General features: G+C 37.2%; 1 pseudogene; it reads left to right on the top strand.

Moving 5' to 3' along the window:
- Positions 1 to 3343: 3343 nt before the first annotated feature.
- LOC121156635 overlaps positions 3344 to 18158 on the top strand; it is a 35373-nt pseudogene continuing 20558 nt past the window's right edge.

Below are 18158 nucleotides of genomic sequence, written 5' to 3'. Positions count from 1 at the left end.
TCAGGGACCCTGGGATAGTTGGGAGGCCTTTTCCTTTATCTCTCGCCTTCCCCAGATACAAGAAGGAAAAAAAAAATGTGATAACAATGGTCTTACCCACTTTCCTTTAGCCCTTGACCTTTGTGCCCTAATCAACTATGTAAAGATTACCAACTAACTAAATATATATAAAGACAACCATGGCAGTTTAATTCAGTCAAAAATTTTGTTCATATTATTTCTGGTAATGTTCACATTTATAAGTCTTCAGGTATCTGAAATAAAGAACAGGTTTTTCGTACATACATAATACACATTTCATCCACAACATTTTGGCAGGGATCTTTTTGTGCCCGATCAGCTGTCAGCACCAGCAGGGCTGGCTCTGGACTGGGCCTCCCTGAAGTCATAAGATCATTGTTTAATTCTAGTAGAATAGTATTTCAGCATTTTGTATCAGAATGTTATTCTGGGGGCTGGACATTGTGATGAAAGTTAATTTGCCACTTGGGGCATCTCCATTCTATATCGGGGTGCTTGGGTTAGTCTCACTGTGTGCCTCTGATCCACTTTCCTGCTAACAGGTATGACAGCTGGAAGATGACAGCCTATATATTTTGTTTCCTGTGATCAGCAAGGAAGACATGAGTGACTTCATTGTTCGCTGTTACAGGGATTTGCAGAGTGAGTCAGAAGGTGGAACATAGCTCTCCTTGTCTTTCCCTGTCACTGCTTTTAAAACAATTAGAAAGTGTTTTTTTTTCCTTTTTTTAAAAAATAACACTAGTAAATTATAAAAATTGAATCAATTGAGAAACACTTTTTGAAGGGATTATTGTGGGGCTGCAAGAGGGAATAGCATGCTAATTCTCCACCTGGAACTTTGACATTCCATACAGGTGTCAGTTCATATCCTGACTGCTCCACTTCTGATCCAGTTCTTTGCTTATGACCTGAAAAAGCAACAGAATATGGCTCAAAACATTGGGTCCCAGCACCAAGTGGGAGACCCCAAAGAAATATATTGCTCTCAAATTCAGACTGGCTTAGCTGTGGTCTTATCAGCTATTTGGAAAACAGATGGGAGATTTTTTCTTTCTTTTTTCTTTTTCTTTCTTTCTTTCGTTCTTTCTTTCTTTCTTTCTTTCTTTCATTCTTTCTTTCTTTCTTCCTTTCTTTCTTTCTCTCTCTCTCTGTCATTCTGACATTGAAGCAAAATAAATAAATCCTTACAAAAAGATTGTGCAAATAGAAACTGATAGCATATGGTATGCTGCTTTGCAACCTATAAAATCCATAATAGCAATAGGAGTTTCACAATAGCCTGTGAGAAGATACATTTCAGTTTACTGTCTTAAATTGTCACAACTTATTTCTTGAGAAGAAGAGGAAACAAAAATGACAGGCATAGAAAAACAAATCAAAAGTCCCATCCTCATGTTTAATCCCTAGATGCCCATACGGGTCAGGGTTGGGCCAATTTGGAAATACAACCCAGTTCTCTCATGTAGGTGATGTATATTGATCCCATAATGCTGCCTTCCAGAATTTGCATCGATGGGAAACTGGGGTCTGCAATAGGCAAGAACTGAGGTATTCCAAACATGCAGCAGGCTTTTTATCCTCTATGTTAAACAGCTGATCCTGAGTTTCTGTTCTTTACTACTCATTCGATGTATACTCTAGTATACAAACACATCCAAATGTACTCTAATCTTTTGTTTCCTAAGGTATAAATCTGGACACAGCACAATGGCTCAACTCATTATTTCTCCACGTCCAAGTACTAAGATAGATCGCTTATGGGTCTGTTTCATGTCCCAGCTTCTCCATTTCCCATCCAGCTCCCCGTTTATGAGTGTGGGAAATCACCCTGGGATTTTTGCCTACGTAGGCTATGTAGAATGTCACAAGGACATGAAACACCATTCCCTCAGGGCAGCCCATGGCCATGGTCTTGGCACATCAAGATCTCAATCTGACCTGATCACTGGAAATACGGATAAGAGCACTGGGCTATGCCCCAGTTTTCCTTCTCTATCCTTGGTCAAGCTATGCTGAAGCTTAATTCTTAAGCAACTCTGAGAAATCAGAGCAGTCCCACATTACCTGGCAGCCATATGTGGTGTACATGACCTGTGGCAGGATTGGTGGGTCCAGAAAGATAGAGCTGCCTTCTGGCAAATCACAGTACTGTTGTTCCATGGGAGGACTGTTGGAAGATACACTTCTACCTTCCCCTTTTCATGGGCTATAAAGGATTGTGCTAGCTTTGCAATAAACAAACACTGCACCAGACTACTGGGAAAGCAGTAGAGGACGGCCCTGCATCTACATGAGAGACCTAGAGGAGGTTCCTGGCTTCTGGCTTCTGTGAGCCACCTGGGGAGTGAATTAGTGGATGGAAGATCTTTCTCTCCTTCTCTCTGTTAGTCTGCGTTTTTTTATACAAATGAATAAATCCATATATATAAATACATATATAAACGTATGCAGCATATGACTAATGATATCTGTTATGTAACAATTGTATATCATTATTTCTCTCCCTTTATAACAATTCCCAGTCTCTTTTATTTTTTATCTGAGCTATCTTAAAATGCATTTTTTTTTAAATCACTCATGGAACTAATTGACTGGTTTCTAACTAGAGAATAACTTGTGAATTTTTATAACATAGAAATGGACTGTTACCATATGGGCATCCAAGTTAGATATAGCCTGTTCTTCTATTTATTATCATTATTTAATTCATTTCAGGGGCAGAGGCATTGAAACAAAGAGACAAATAAATTCTGGGATGCATTAGGTCAAAACCAGTAACTGAGAATTCAGTTTTAGTTTCCATTAAGGCATCCCAATGTACACACTGCTGGAAACTGCAAAATGTCCAGGATTGGAACTCAGACACTGACTAAGGGCTATAGGCATCCCAAGCCGCACCTTAGCTGTTAGATGTCATGAATTATCATTCTTGGTAATTATGATTCTTATTATGCCATATACTTAGATACTCATATCTTCATTCAATAGATATCTTTTGGATGTTAGAGACTTTAGACTTCAGAAACAAGAGATGATAAGTAGCTACTCTACAAACATTGAATTTACAGATTTAGGGGTGAAGTGCAAGTTGCATTTTGATTGATTGTAGGATGTGGGTTGTCAAAGGAATAAGATCTCACTCAACAGGAGGTAGGGCACCGGAGCTTGTAAGATAGACTAGTCTTTACCAAAAGCTTCAAAAATAATTAGGTCATGAAATACAGACTGGAAGAAAGAGTGAAATTTGCTAAATAAATGTAGAATATTTGGATTCCCACAAATGGGACAAACCATTGTGGAAAGACAGGAAAACGGTCAAATGAGTTGCTGTAAGCGATTTGAAGTGGAGGAAAGCAGAAGGGAAGCCTGTAAACTTAAGATTCCAAAGGTAAGCAAGATGTAAAACAAGAAGAAGATAAAAACAATACCTGCAAATATTTATGTTACGTTTATGTGAATTTAAGCAATGGAGTGGCTAAACTCTCAACTTAGTTAGAAGATTCACTTTAACTGCAAAAATGTAGAAATTAGGTTGAAGGGCAACAAAACAACTAGTAGGAGATAACATGTTTTGAAATGATCTTGGCAATAAAGGACATGAATGTGAAATAATACACTGGCATTAGTGAAGGTACTTGTCTTACTTCAATAAAGGATAAGGGAAAATGTCACTTTTTGTTTTACCTGCTGGAGCTACTGATGGAAACATTTAAAATGGGAAACATATCAGTAAAAAAATTGATAAATAGTGTTGTATCAAAATTCATTTTGGTGAATAGGATAGTAGTCACCAAATAATTGTAATGTAAAAAGGACATATCACATTCCAATTAAATATTTGAAGCTGGTGAAGATCCTCACCAGACCAGGAACTCTGAGCTTGTAGCTGTGATTTTGGTAGCACGGGTTTCCAGATTCACCCCAAATCTACGATTGCGGCCCAATTCCATGTCTAACAAAAGATAGCTACATTTCAAATACCTAAAGGGGAAAGAAATATCTCAAGCCTTTCTTGGTTTTTTTGCAGTTAAAGGAAGTTGCATAAAATTTCTCATTCCAGTCCACTAGGAAATATTTAGTCATAAGGCAATAATTACCTGAAAAGTGGCCTCAGAAATGTAGACTTTATTCACGTTGATTATATGCCCAGAAACATTTTACGTATTTTATTACTGAGAACCAAGAGACTGGTATCTCTGCCATAACTAATAAGCTCAGTGGACTGTGACATCCATCTGGTGGAAATCCAGAACAAGATTTCCCAGGGGTGGCTGCACATGCGGGTTCAGAGACGAAAACGAGACCTGGGATGAAGATTATGTATTTGGTACTTGAAAAGACATGAGTTAGAGAATCTACAGAAAAAAAAAAAAAGAAAGAGAGAGAGAAACAGGTAGTGCAAGAGGTTTATGGGTAAAGCCAGAGAATTACCTATTGGTCAATTTCCCTGATTTGCTTTGTATTAATTTCTAGGTCTATATCCTTTGCCAACTATTTCAGTTTAAATGTCTTTTTCCTTAAATTGTGTTTTGCTTATTAATGAGTGATTGTCCTGAAAGTGTCAGTGCTAGACTAATCCTTTTCAATTCCCTTCATTCTGGTGGTAAGAGCATACTCAAAGGAATTTAATGACCTCCAAACTGCTGATAGCTCTCCAATTTCTATCCCCTCGTTAGGATTTTCTCTTCAAAAGATATGTAAAATCTGCATAGGATATTTCTATTCAGATCTCGCACCCACATCTGAAACCCTATATGACTTTATTAAGAAATTGTTTTTATTATTTCTCTGAATAGATCCATGAACAATATATTACTGCTTTTGTGCTTCAGATATGTGTAAGGATATTAATTTTCTATCAGATCAAATAAGTTGGAATTCCTGTGGAAAGAACTATTACATTTCTTTCCAGTTTTTCATGTGATGGGTACATAAGAACATAAACAAAAACACCACTTAGAACTATATGATAAAATGACATAAATTCAAGCCTATATACTCTGTGTTATAAAGGAATACAATCTTTCTTTTTCTTTTTTTTTTTTTTTGGATTTTCATTGGACTTTTTAAAAGCAGAAATAACCTAAGGTTTATCTAGTAACTAGTTTATGCTTTAATAAATCATTGCTAAGTTATAAATATGTATGGTGGCACTCTACCTCCTGTGGGAATTAATCTCATTTAGATAAGTGGTGCTTGCAGTTGCTGGCCAGATCAACTGCATCGCACTAACACCTTCTATAATATTCAGATGTATGCTAATTCATCCCATATCAATGTAAAAGGTCATTCCACATTATTCTACCTCTAAACACGAACTGAACCTGTACAAGTGACTGCACAATGCCCTATAAAGAAAATCTAAACACAAGAACTCGACTTTGGGCATACGATTCACACCATGGTTAATGTACCATGAACAATGTTTGCATTTCATATGATTCCCTGGGTTTGAGTCCGAGCTCCACTCCCAGTTCTTGCTTCTTTCTAATGATCACATTCATAGGCAGTTGGTGACAACATGAAAGCTTTGATTCATATCACACATGTTGGAGAACTGTATTTAGTTCCTGGATCCTGATTTAGGCCTGGCTCAGCCCAAGCTGTTGTGGCATTTGGGGTGTGAATGCAGGGCACAGATCTCTCTCCTTCCCTCTCAAATACATTAAACATATAAATAATAGTTTAAAACCCCATAAACAAGAACAAATCTTGTGTTTAAGCCCTATTTTGTCTGGATGAGTAAACAATCCTCCTGGACATGGGACAGCTCCTGAGAAAAATGCTCATGATAAATGAAGTGATAAAATAACGGCAAGAAAAATCTCTGAACTAGGGTGTGGTGTATCACATAAAGATGAGTCCTATGATGTCAGCATCCCAGCTGGGAGCCAGGTTGCATTTTGGCTTCTCCATTTCTGATCCAGCTCCTGATTGTGACTTGGGAAATGCAGAAGACGGGTCAAGTCCCTGCACCTGTCACCTCCATGGATGAACTGGATGAAAATGCTGGTTCATGGCTTTGGCCTGGTCCAGCCATGGCCATTGAAGTCATCTGGGGAGTAAATCAGCTGCTGAAACATCTCTCTCTCTCTCTCTCTTTCTCTCTCTCTCTCTCTCTCTCTCTGTCTCTCCCTGTAATTCTAACTTTCAAATAAATAAATACTTATTTAAAATCTACTGTGATGTGTTATTTATGAAAAGGAAAGAATAATCCTCATAGGATAGAAGACTGCAGAGAAAATGAGTTTACTCTCAGAATTATGAACAAGAGGGATTCAAAAAGAATATTTCATAAGATAGAAATACAGTGGATAGAAATGTGAACCAAGAAAAAAGAGACCAATGTGGTGAGGGTGACTCCATCAATGCGGGATAGTCATATTTGTCCTATGATTTGATTTTTTTTTTACTCAGAATGATAAGAACTATAAAAACTTTAGCATTTTCAGCATTAAATCAATAAGCATGCCTTTTTTAAAAAGATTTATTTTTATCATTTTTTCATTGGAAAGGCGAATATACAGAGAGGAGAGACAGAGAGGAAAATCTTCCATCTGATGATTCACTCCCCAAGTGAGCGCAACGGGCCAATGCTATGCCGATCCAAAGCCAGGAGCCTCTTCCGGGTCTCCCATGCGGGTGCAGGGTCCCAAAGCTTTGGGCCGTCCTCGACTGCTTTCCGGGGCCACAGGTAGGGAGCTGGAAGGGAAGCGGGGCTGCTGGGATAGAACCGGCGCCCATATGGGATCCCGGGCGTTCAAGGCGAGGACCTTAAGCACTGTGCCACCGCGCCGGGCCCAATAAGCCTGCCTTTTTCAGAGGGCATAGTATTGCCTTTCAGATTCTATAGCAATTTGGCTAAAATAATATATTCTACATTTATAAATTTTTGAACTATATATTCTGCGTGTGTTTATGAATATTAATATGATGCAGTGTTATCTGAAATGAAAACCAAGTGATAAAACTTTGGAATTATTTTCTTTATCTGATTCTGTAATATAGAAGAAAAACGATGACACAACTGAAATATCGTGAATGCATACCACAACTACTTAGTTATAGGAAAAATGCCAATAATAAATACTCTTTAAGTGGAAAAAAATATAGGGTCAAATTTCATTATTAACTAATTCCACAAGACCGCATGGTTAAAATCAACTGCTCACATGGAACATCTCTTAATTTTAGCAGGTGTTATGCATAACTAGCTTAGGGCGGATTCTAGTCCACTGAGTACAAGTATAACTCTTAAACTGATTGGTACAAGTGGAACTCCTTACAATATTAAAAGGGATTTATCAAAATTAATTATAAATGTCATAAATGGGTTCCAGAGTCTAAAAGATTGTTTTCATTTCCCCTAGTTCAAGCCATACCACCTGCACATTATATATATATATGATGATATATGATGATAAGTGAGTCATGCATTATATACATTTATAATGCATGTATAGGTGTATATATACACCATATACATTAAATACATGTATATAATGTATATGGTGTATATATATAATGCACATATATGTATATAATGCATGACTTGTTTCTAGGAAGTAATACATTTATATTCCTATTTGGTCATAGCCATCTCCTGTGCTAATCTCAGCTAAAATGTATTCAGTTTTTTGAGACTTTGAAAGTTTCACTGTTTCAGTGGCAGTTGTTCTATGAATTCCTGTAAGATTTCAGCCTTGCAACATTTTATTCCTTACAGAGCTTTGGCCAAATGTAAAAATAGGGTCAAAAGGTTTGAAACTGATCAATTATAGTTACTATTCATGTCTCCTCTTTAACTTAGAAAGACCTTAAAAATATTGCTATGTCAGGAAACTATGTGAAAAACACACCAATGTGATAAGAAAGAATGAAATTATGTGTGACAAGACATACCTAATTGACGGATTATCTCTTCTCTCATGAAATTATAACTTCTGTATTGTTTTAGTCTACTGGAGGCAGTTAACATATTTATTGGGTATCAATTAACTGCATGACATTTTTGGTAGGATTAATAAAGTAAAATACATATATAACCCATGTTTTCTGGAAGGTTACAATATAAATTGAAAACTAATACATATATGTGAATAATTTTACCATTAGCTGGGTTTATTCAATGTGTGCTATGAGAGGTGCAGAAAACACTTACATTTATGTAACACATGAAATTTAGGTTGTTATTTGCTCTGGTAGATTGTTTTAGATTATATTAATATAAATACAATTCCAGTTGTTATTTCAGAAATTTTATTTGAGTTATATACAGCTTTTCTGGGATCTACTATCAAATAATTTAAGGAGAGTTTTAAATCTTAAATTAAAAGTAACAGCTTAAATTACTCTTCTATGTGTCAATCATTCTTCTAGTGTTTATAAATTTCAAAAAACAATTTCATTTGGCTGTGTTCGTTTATTGTAATGTATATAGAATTTGCATGGTTTAAGCCTAACTTATTTTTCAGCTGAAGGGAAAGGTTGAGCTACCTACCCTAACAGTGATAAAACAACTATGATTATTTTGCATTTTTAAAAAGTTCATACAAATCTTTTAATCTCTGTTTTGCCCATCTGAACAATAACCTTCCAATATAATTATATTCAAAATGCAAGTGAGATAATAAGCATCTAGGAATTTAACTTGATAAATATTCATTTGCCTTATAGGGAAAAGAGATGAACATTCTCATATAATTAGCTGCATATTTTTAAGCCATGCTTTATTGATTCTTTGAGGTATATTTTAATATATGCAAATCTGCTAATTTATAAGGTAAAGGAGGTAAAAATAGAGAAGTGGGGAATTAGAAATACTCATTCTGCCCTCTTCCTGGGGAATATGTTTCCCAATTATAAGAGAGAAATTGTTTTTTCCTCCCACCTCGTAGCTTAGTTTTATTCAGCCTGAGATGGCCAGAGCCCTTAATTGTTAAACTGGACATACTTTCTTGGTGCAAAAAAATGTTTGGCTGCTTGGTAAACTACAGAAAGGAATTAAAGATACCATTAAGTGAACATTGCTCTGATCTTGGGAACTGACACAAGGTTATGCACTTTTTCCTCTTGAGGTGTCCAGAATTGGAGCAAGTTCAAGTTCTGCAGGTAGTCTAATTGTCCTTACTGTGACCCAGAGAACTAAATTAAAGATGTAACACACAATAATTAATTTCATTGTGTAAACAGCTTATGAATTGATTATGTGCATATTTTTGTGGCTAGTGTCTGAAGCAGCCTTGTGGCAAAGCAGTTTTGGGTGCAGACATTGAGAAATCATGGCACTGACCTAAGAACCCAACACAGTCATTAGAGAACAGAGGCTCCAACCTAGGCTCTTGTCAGTGTTTTCCTGCGGAAAGCTACTGTTCTGAAGGATTTTGCTAGAGAATTGCTTTTGCAAAAAATTGCATCTACAGTTAATTAATTTCAGGTGAAAATTATGAAAAAGTAGTTCCATGGACAGAAAATGAATCCATTCCAATATTGTATCTCTACCATCCATAAAATCTATAATTGCCTCGATTTACTGTACTAATTTCTCTTTTATCAACTCCTCGGGTTTTATTTTTATTTTATTTTAAACATGGAAGTTATAGCCTTTTTCGAATCACCAACATTTTATCAAGAGTTATCCTGGTAAGCTAAACCAACAGCGGTGATTGTACCTGGGTGGTTTGATTATGTCTATGCATTAATTTCAAGAATTGAATTTATTATTAGCAAATAAATGAACATGAATGAGAACTGCTTATATGACTGATTATTTTCAGCCCCCAAATTATAAAACTATGTATGCAAAACTAAGACTATCTTGTGAAACTGTTTCTTCATTTAAAGAAACTGGATTTTGCTTCCAGGTCACAGTATCTCATGGCTGAAGCTTAAATATTCTCCAGACTGAGTGGATAAAAACTTGTCCAAGAAAATGGATTCCATCCCTCTATAACAATATGTGTGATTTTGGAGGATTGCAATCTTGAAATCAAAGTTCAAGGTTAGAGACGCTGGGCCTTTGCCCTCTAGGAAAAAGTCCTTAGAAGGCTTGTTTGTAGGAATGATGAAAAACAGATTACACTAACAGAATTTTATTCCCACGGAGCGGAGATCAGTACAGGTATTACTTGGTTGCTCGATCCAGGCAACCATATGGCCCATGCTTTGCTCTGCAGTTAGTAACACTGCTAGCTTCCTCCCACCGCCCTCCCACTTCCACTGCCCTTTCTCTGAAACCCTTAGTCCCTGAGTAGGTTCCCTGCCTCTTTTTGAGACTCAAGTTACCATGCTTTGGTCAGAGCCCTGCATCCTAACGAGCCTACCGAGGAATTGTGACACACGCTTGGTTCCAGAAATGTGGAAATGTTTTCAGACCAGTCAGAGTAAATGCTGAAAAGTGAACATAAAAAAAAAAAAAAAAACTGTTCAAATTGACAATCTTCAGGGTGGGAAAGAATGCACTTGAAACCTGAGATTTCATTTCTGCAACTGCTTGGACTCAGAAATTTTCTCCCAGGTTTTCACACAGTCTGCAGTGACATCTGGTTGCAGAGAGGTAAAAATGATTCCTGGACCAAGCAGTTAAATTGCCTCAGCCAGGCATGGCTTTCACTTTCCTTCAAATGACACAATGGTTGTCACATGGACCTTGTTTGAACAACTAGTGCTATGAGTATTTTATTTTAAAAGACATTAATTTCAAATACTATGAACAACAACAACAAAAAACACATACAAGCTGAATGCCATCTGGAATAGAATATAGATGACCTTAATTTTATTTTTTTACATTTAAAGCTTACTTCAGTATTCACATTTCTGACATAAAGCCTTTTAGATTCTTTGTTTTTGCATTTTTAGTACTCATCTTAGAAAACCTTGAAGAGCAGCAAAGCACAGAGGAACAAAATCATTCTAAATGCATCACTCAATAAAAGCTACTCTTAGTCGTTTTTTATTTTATTTCTACCACTTCACAGTTTTTAACCAAACACAATTTTTCAACTTTGGTTTCTTATTTTAAAGAAATGGATTTGAAATTTCTATATTATTCAGCTCATTTTACACATTTAATACAGAGTAGGAATTTTGGAACCCGTTAAATCGGATACTAATTATAATAATATCAGAGAGATTTCTTAATAAGCCCTTTTACCTATAAGGCTGTCTCCTAGCACTGATAACAACTCTCTACTGCTTTGCAGCTCTGTGTGCTATTTTATTCTATCAAAGATAAAATGTTCATCTCTCTCATTCTTCCCTAGGATAAGGCCACAAAGGACTGTATTAAATAATCCATGTATCACTGCATTAATACCAAGCAGAAACAGCCTTCAAACTACCTCACTCCCTTGGCACCTTCCTGATTCTCACCCATGGAAAACACACTATTTTTTATGTAGGAAAATAAGAAGTTCATGAACTGGATGTTTTGTGTGCTTTTGGTAGTAAGATCTGTACCTGCTTAAAGGAAAAAAAAAAAAAAGTTTAAATGTACAGAAAAACTTGAATGCGTACCCTGACGTGACCCGCACTCCAGCACATGCCAATGGGCTGACGTTGGCCTGACCCTGCCCAGTCTGCCTCCCCCTCCAGAACTAACCCACAGTACTTGCCAATGCATGGATCTACCTTGCCCGAACTGACCAACACCCGGGCCTGAACTACATGCTCCCCAGTGGGAGCTATGGCCCACTAAGGGAGTTTCGCAAGTTCCCCCACAATGCCCACTCTCAGACACAGATCTCATATCTGCAGATGCTGGGCCCTTACAGTCACTGTCTGCCCACTTGGTCCCTGCCTTTGTATGAGCTGGTGGATGTTGCGGCCCAACCTGCCCCATTCCCTATTCTTGAGTGCATGTGCACATACTGCAACCTGTAACTGCCTGGCCTATTCCCAACACCAGTACCCATGAGTACTAAAGGTTTTCTAGGTCATGCTTAACTCAGCTCATCTCTACTCCTAGGTCCTAAGCTAATCAATAGAAAATGCAGTTCCACAAGGGTGAGCCCTCTTATCCCCCACAGAATCTGCCCCTAGACCTGGTTCTCTCTCACGCTCCCCCTTGCAAGCCTGCACCCCAGCCCCCACGAGCTGATTGCCCTGGCCCAGGAATGGCAGTGGGGCCACCACAGACTGCGATGACTTGGAAATAGTGGCAAGGTCCTCTTTTGAAAAAGTACTGAATGTATACCTGCTGTTTACGTAATAATACTGCCACAAAATGGCTCGGTGTAAATTTTCCTTTTTTTCTTTTTCTTTTTTTTTTTTTTTTTTTAGTAAAAAGTGAAATTGTACTAATTAACACTGCTGGACCCAGAGCAATAGCCTACTAGCTAATGTCGTCATCTAGGATACACTAGGATGCCATATGGATGCCAGTTCATGCCCTGGATGGTCGATTTCCAATGCAGACCCCCAGTTGTGGCCTGGGAAAGCAGTAGAGGGTGTCCCAAAGTCTTGTGACCCCGTGCCCATGTGGGTGACTGGGAGCAAGTTCCTGGTTCCTGGCCCCTGGCTTCAGATCAGCCAAGCTCCATTCATTGTGACCACTTGGCGAGTGAATCAGTGAATGCAAGATCTTTCTCTCTGTCTCTCCTTCTCCCTGTATATCTGATTTTCCAATAAAAATAAGTATATCTTTAAAAAATAATAATAAAAATTAGCACCACCATTCATCCTGTTTTTTTTCTATAAATCATGCTTAAAAATTCTGAAAGGTTTTTTGTGTGCAGTTCATTATTTTTTTCTCAAAAATACGTGACACCCACTCATAACACAAAGTTATTATTGCTTTAATATCGCTTTAAATTGAAATCTCTAGTGATATAGAAATTGATTGGATACCACTCTCCTAGATACTCATTATTAATTATCAGATAAAAGAGCCACTTTCTTTCCCTTAAGAACTTAAAATGTTAGGCATCGGTCCAGTCATCATAAAAATGAAAATAACTAACATTTACAAAAAAGAAGCTATCATGAATTGAGCCTAGTTTCATTGTGCGAGTCAGCTTACAAACTTCTCTTCTCTTAGGCCCTACAACAACAATACCACTTTAGCTGGTGCTATTTGTTGCCATTTCACACCTGAGGAAGCCAGACGAGAAAGATTAAGTAGCTTTTTTGGAACCACAAAATGCATTCAAGGCAGACCATGATTTAAGTCATTCAGTTTGTTAAATGCATAATAGCTCACAAAAATGTGCATTAAATTATTCATATGCATTAATTGGTTTACCATACTCATTATCTAAAGAATGTGTGCAAATGAGCAAATGAAAGGAAAAACTGATCGTTTGAGGCCATACATTGATGGATCTGCTTATATGAGTGTGTGTAATACATGTAAGATAAACTATAAAATATATAATACATGTATTTATTTCTTTGATATATATCAAATCTATATGTATAAACATACATTAATATGTATAAATATTATATATATATATACATTTGAAAGGTAGATTTACAGAAAGAAGAGACAGAGCAAATGATCTTCCATCCATTGGTTTACTCCACAAGTGGCTGCACTGGGCATAGCTCAGCCAATCCAAAGACAGGAGCCAGGAGCTTCTTCTGTGCCTTCCACATGGGTGCAGGGTCCCAAGGCCTTGGGCTGTCCTCTATTGCTTTTCCAGGCCACAGGCAGGGAGCTGGATGGGAGGTGGAGCAGCTGGAACACAGATCAGAACCCATATGAGATTCAGGTTTGTGCAAGGTGAGGATTTAGCCACTAGGCCATCACATTGGACCCATGAGTCTGTGTTAAAACCCTCTTCTTCCCATTGTGTGGAACTAAAGAGCAGGATGGTTTCTATTTCTGTTTTTTTCACGCAGTAACAGTTTTGTGGAATTCATGAGAATCACAAGAAAAGAGATCTTAATTGTACTTAGCAAAAGTTTCAAAGTTTTCCCACTGGAGTTTTTCCACTTCTGTTATAATGACATCAGGGCTCTCAAATTGCTAGTTTCAAACAAACTCCAGCCTTTCACACTTGATGTTAAATGTCAAGATGTATGAGGACACTGTATGAAGGAAAACACCTTGGTTTTCCCTTCCCAAGAATTGCACATGAAGTATGTTTTCCAATTCCGTAGCTCAAACTAGAAAATGTGTTTCTGATCTGGAAGTAATATTACTGTTTTTTATGGTAGATCTGTATTGACTTTTTCAAGTGAAAATTGCAAACTTTGGGGAATATTATTTTTAGAATCATGTGTTATGAATGTTTAACTGGCCTCAGGTAAATGTGCAAAGCCTTTGTGAATTTGTACAATTTCATGAAGTTAATGCATTTCCGGGCAGCTGTTAATAATTAATACTTGTAATGCTAGTTTTCATTTTACCATGAATATTCATAGATTATCCTGAGTGAAAAGAATCCCACAAAATTGCCTAGTATCATGGGAAAAGAAGATATGCCATTATTAGTAAGAGGAGGAAAAGCATTCAGTACTTGACTGTTTAAAATAATTAAATAGATGTAGAACTTAATGAAAGCATCAGTCTTACACACTTGAGTTTGTCAGTTTTGGTGGGTGTCTCAGTGTCCCATAATTGTTGTCAACCTTACTTTTTAACAAAATCGAGAGCAGCTAATGCTGTTTTGAAAGTATTTTACCTATAATTCCAAGATAATTTTCTGAAATACAGTACTATGCAAATATCACTTTAGATTGAGCCTGCTAAAATTTAGTAATCAATGTTCTGTAAAATTGTATGTTTACATATTATTTTAGAGCCACACACATGTACAATGCATGGACAGGATTCTTACCGACCTAGTTAGGAGCTGACTGGTCACCACCATTGGGAAGAATTTATTTTAAAAATATGTAAACTATTTTTAATTGATAAGCATTTAACGATGAGAAAAAAGGTTTAGATTGATGATTTAATTGAACAGAAATATTGACTGCATCATCTCAAAAAAAAATCAATTGACTATTACGTGCAGAGTAGTTTAAAATATAAGGAGAATACAAAGTTGATTATGAAACACTAATGTGTACAAAAAACAGCTTAAATCAATGACTCTTCATTTCCTGAGTTGAGGCCATACGGTAACACTTGAAGCCCTGAGCCAGAGGTTTGCCTCAACCTAATTCCAGTTCGATATTGGAGCACATATTCTGTAGTCTTTTTCTTATGGAATCAAAATATCTTGCTTCCTTGCATTTTGTTTTCTTCTTTGACTTGAAAAGCTCTTTAAGTTTTTGCCTTTCTATTTGTTCAGACCTCTTCAAAATAACAGGGGAGGTTATCTCCGATACAAGATTTAAATGGCTTGGTGACATATTGGTCTCACAACTCTTTTTATAAAAGAAACACAAATGCTATCACTGGGTTTTATTCAAAACCTCATGCTAACTTTATTCCACTTTGATTGATCCTTCTAAAATTTATTTCAAAGCTCCTGTTGTCACTAGTGTTTTCTTTGTTACAAAAGCAAAAACTTTTATAATGACAACATTGTGATGCTAATTTAAGTTTCTTCTTAGTTATTATAATTGGCATTGGCTGTATTATAAAAGTATGCATGAGACTCTAAATAAATGCTAAAATTATAATGAAGGGTTACATTTAAACTACACAGGCCTTTTAAAAGTTGAACAAAACAGGGCTGCGGTGATTTTTAGCCTTTTAAATATATCGTAAGAAGGGTATAATTTGCTTTTGTCTATTAGTAGAATTACCAGGCAGAATTAAGTCATTTTAGATAGCAAGAAAACTCTGAATTTTCTAAAAGTAACACAATTCACCATATTAGGCGGAGCTCATGTAAGGACCTTTTGTACTGAACACCTAAATATAGGAATCATGTTAAAAAGCATTCTTCCCAAGAGTAATCTAAAAATCTATTTGATGGTGCTTATAATGTCTGCTCATTCTTTATGCATCACTTTGAAACTCACTTAGGGGAAACTTACTTAAACAACTGAGGAAGGAATCATAGAGAAACACGCTAGGTAAGCATAAATGAAATCTATCTCCTTTATGCAAGATCTCATTTTCCAACTGGATATTGGAGTTTTGACACAACTTTGTTGGATAATAACTATGCAATATTTGGATCAAGTGCAATGACTAACTTGACTAATCCATCTGTTACAAGTGCCAGAATCTCATATGAGCATCGGTTTGTGTCCCATCTAGCTCCAGTCACCATCTAGCTCCTTGTTTGTGCTTTGGGAAAGCACTGGAGGACGGACCAAGTCCTGGGGACCTTGCATTCATGGGGGAGCTTGGAAGAAGCACCTGGTTCCTGGCTCTCTTGCTTAGCTCTGCCATCGTGGCCTATTGGGGAGTACCAGCAGAAAAATGATCTTTCTGTGCACCTCTACTTCTCTCTGTAAATTTACCAATCTGATAAAAAAAATTTAAAGGAGCAACTGTGCAATGTTTGGTTTTGTTTTATTCATTGTCTACATAAAATATACATGCAAACCATATTCTATAATTTTAACCTATATGTTATAAACTCTATTGTTTTCCTGTTCATTTTTGCCTGAACGTCTCAGCCCTGGGAGGTCATCTCAGAGTTTCTTGTATTTCAACATGAGTAAATGGCACTGGATTAGATAGCAGTGACTTGACACATGAGGAGCACGGGGTGAGAATTGTCAGACAGGTAGATAGTCTTCAGAAAAATGAGGAGACGTGAAACAGGTTGGATGCAAGATGAAGGAATGAGTAAATTTGGAAATGTTTATTAACCATTCAACGTTTTTTGAAAGATGAGTTTCTTTTTATTGCAAACTCAGATATACAGAGAGGAGGAGAGGAGGAGAGAGGAAAAATCCTCCATCCAATGATTCACTCCCCAAGTGACCACAATGGCAGGTGCTGTGCCGATACGAAGCCAGAAGCCAGGAGTCAGGAACTTCCACCAGGTCTCCCACACGGGAGTAGGTTCTCAAGGCTTTCAAGGCTGTCCTCGACTGCTTTCCCAGGTCACAAGCAGGCAGCTGGATGGAAAGTGGAGCTGCCGGGATTAGAACTGGCACCCATATGAGATCTTGGCACTTCAAGGTGAGGACTCTAGCTGCTAGGCCACCACGCCAGGCCCTAATTATTCAACTTTAAGATTTATGTATTTTTGTTGGAAACTCAAATATACGGACAGGAAGATCTCCTGTCCTCCTGTCCTCTGATTCATTCTCCAAGTGGCTGCAACAGCAGGAGCTGAGTCAATCTGAAACCAGGAGGCTTGAGTTTCTTCCTGGTCTTCTGTGCCAGTGCAAGGTCCCAAGACCTTGGGCCATCCTCATCTGCTTTCCCAGGCCACAGACAGGGAGCTAGACGGGAGGCAGGGCTGCCAGAACATGAAACAGCAGACATATAGGATCCTGGTGCTTGCAAGGTGAGGACTTTAGCCACTTGATGATCCTCCCAGTAAGCAGAGCTACAGTGTAGCACTGTATAGCACATTTGGTGTGTCTACAGAAGTGCTCTTGGAGTTGTAAACAATTCTCACTTTTCCACAAGGGTCTGTAAAAGCCTCTGAAATACGGTTTAAAAAGATGTATTTTAGCAGTGAAAACAAATGAAGAATAAGGGACACCTCCAGGAGTTCTATATACCTTGTCAAAACTCCTCAGTTTCTTAGTGTCTAGACATGTCAAATTTAATGATTCAAACGTCATGTGTCTGAGGTCTGTCTCCCCAAATTCTTACTCTCCAATTATGTGTTCTCTCTATTGAATAATTTGGAGTATTATTTTTTTTCTTTTAAAAATGACTCAAAGCGTATCCAAAATCTATGAGAAAGTCATTCCTCCATTGTGGAAGCTTTGTTTCATTTCTCTTTTCACCTGGCTCACTGGCCTGGAGTCCGTAAAAGTGTCTTTATTTGTCTTTTTGTTCTACTTTATTTGATGTGCTTGGGGAAGGGAGGAGAGAGAGAAATATCCAACAGGAAGGTTAAGGATTAAGAAACAAAAATGGTTTATATTTATATGTGCATCTATAGACACATCTAATAAGATTTGATAGAAATAAATAGTTCTTCAATATTGCAGGAAAATCAGTGTTCTTTTCTTGGGTTTTGATACGATTCATTTTAATTAGAATAGTTATAGTGTTGCCAGTAAACTCATTGTTCATTATCTAGACATTTTTGATT

The sequence above is a fragment of the Ochotona curzoniae genome, unplaced genomic scaffold (assembly GCF_017591425.1).
Source record: "Ochotona curzoniae isolate NIBS_2020 unplaced genomic scaffold, NIBS_Ocur_1.0 contig_3498, whole genome shotgun sequence".
NCBI lineage: Eukaryota > Metazoa > Chordata > Mammalia > Lagomorpha > Ochotonidae > Ochotona > Ochotona curzoniae.
Note: the sequence above shows the minus strand (reverse complement) of the source record. Positions and strands in the feature narration are given on the sequence as shown.